Below are 2,201 nucleotides of genomic sequence, written 5' to 3' on the forward strand. Positions count from 1 at the left end.
CAACTTTATTACACGCTTCAAAGGTTTTCAAATTGATGAAGTAAGTCCGTTTTAGATGTATTTTGATGAAACACAATTCAAAGGGTTGGTAAAATAATTTTCGAGAACATTGGATGTGTTTCATGAAATTAAGTTGTAATATGATAGTTTTACACCCAAAAGGACAATAGTGTATTGTATTAAATAATGGCTAGAGTTGCAAAATAAAGATATGAACTAGATAATATTGTAGTGTACTCAATAATGGCTAGAGTTGCAAAAAAAAAGATCGAACTAGATAAAAAGCTCTTAAGATCCTGGTTAGACCCCTAAGATTTCCCAATGTGCATGAGACTCCTCGAAACAAGTGCCCTTAACAATTAGCAACTTCCAACCAAGATATTTCTACTGTAATATCCTCCATGATATGAAAGCTTCCCAAGCTGCCCAAAGGTTAAGATTGGAAAACTAGCTCCCTAATTTTAGACCTACTTTCCAACCTCCTAAACATAATGCTTTCTAGTAATGAAGAAACAGCATAGATTTTCAACGCACAAAACCCCCGCAAAGCAAAATCAGGAAGGCATGATTAAATCAGTCATGATGATCGAATTCTAAAAGCGGTCGACGACAAAAGAAAAGCAGTTTAAAGCAACTTTATAAAAGCCCACGGAGATGCGCGCGACGAAGCAAAAGCCATGAGCGTGAACAGTACTACAACATGCACGTGCTCATGCAGCGTGCACGGGAGAGCTCCATATTACGCTGACCATGCCGGGTCAGCTCTGGGGACGACATGGGCGGGCTGGACGACAGTGACGACAACGGCGGCGGCGGCTGATCTGACGGTGGAAAAAGCGGCAGCGGCGGTGGACGTGCAGGAGATAGCGAGGACACTGCTGGTGCCGGCGCCACAGCTGAGGCTGCTGCCGGCTCGGGCGGTGGAGAGGCTCAAGGCCCACTTCAAGGGGCAGCGGCCGGCGTGCGGGCGCTGCGGCTCCGCCCTCACGCGCTTCCACTGCTTCAACAACGCCAACGCCGTCAGCCGCCGCCGATCCGCCAGCGGCACCTCCGTCCTCCAGCCCCAGTTCGACTGCCTCGCCTGCGGCCGCCGCTTCATCCTCGGCGGTAGCATCCGCCCCTCATCCCCCCGCCCTTCCGGATGGTGCCTCCACCGGCGCTCCCCGCCACCCAAAAAGCGCCGGCCTCGCTTCCTCGAACCCACCCCGACATCGCCACCCTTATCAATATTTCCGTCGCGACGGCAGCTGCCATCGCCTAACCACATCACCTTGGACCTCAATCAGCCTTGCTGTTATAACAACACCACTCGTCAGTACAGTACATACCTTAATCAAGACAATAATCCTTGCGCATCGGTCCCAGTTGATGTACCTGCAATAATACACGCTCCCACGGATATTATTATCCACATTGGGACGGCAACCGGCTTTCCAAACCAGGACCACGAGACGTCGAATACGCACCAATGCCTCCTAAAAAACAAGGTCGACCATGAGACGTCGTCAACAACATATTGCCTTGCAAAGACGACGTACGAAGACACATCAACCATCGTTGGGAACAATGACAACACTGGAGACAGGTCGCCGATGACTAATTCTCCCCTTACCAGCAATACTGATGGTACGCCGGATCTCTCTTCGGATAAATGTGAACCGACCGATAACGATATAACCGACCTGAATATCGTGATCAAGAACACAATCCTCGACCATGGCGACGCTTCAGGAGTTGTCAATATCGGGAGTGGAATTTTGGAACAAGTCGAAGTGTTACAATGCTGGGAGTGAAACTGTAGAACAAGGATAAGACTTACGTCGATATCTACATTTGCGGATATCATAATTTATTTATTGTAAAGTTAACCTTTGCTACGGCGTCGTAACGCCGTTCGCCAATCACTTACTCTAGACGCTTTTCAAGGTAGCACATGGCTACTTCTGTGAAATGATATTAATGGTACAACATTGCACGGTGTAAGAATTGTATATTACGGTAGAAATTAGAATCCATAGACATTTGTAAAAGAAGGCATAGCAAGAGCGAAATATCCATTTCATTAAATAGATTGTAAAATGTTGTAGTAGGACATTGGAAAGGGTGATTGATTCATCCCAACCTCTTGGTTCATAGGAATAATGATTGAGGTAGAAGAGTATCAATTCATGGAGATTTTGACTCACTAAACTAGAAGAAGG

The 2,201-nt window shown here is 47.0% G+C and overlaps 1 long non-coding RNA gene across 1 annotated transcript; it reads right to left on the reverse strand.

Annotated features, from left to right (window-relative positions):
- Window positions 1-1,307: 1,307 nt before the first annotated feature.
- LOC148038643 (uncharacterized) lies at window positions 1,308-1,908 on the reverse strand. Its single transcript, XR_015690441.1, has 2 exons — window positions 1,613-1,908; window positions 1,308-1,475 (listed from the first exon to the last, which is right to left on the reverse strand). It is a non-coding gene; the product is annotated as an uncharacterized LOC148038643 (long non-coding RNA).
- Window positions 1,909-2,201: the final 293 nt, after the last annotated feature.

This window comes from Lygodium microphyllum, chromosome 3 (genome assembly GCF_053477565.2).
Source record: "Lygodium microphyllum isolate KBCC chromosome 3, Lygodium_microphyllum_v1.1.10, whole genome shotgun sequence".
Lineage (NCBI taxonomy): Eukaryota > Viridiplantae > Streptophyta > Polypodiopsida > Schizaeales > Lygodiaceae > Lygodium > Lygodium microphyllum.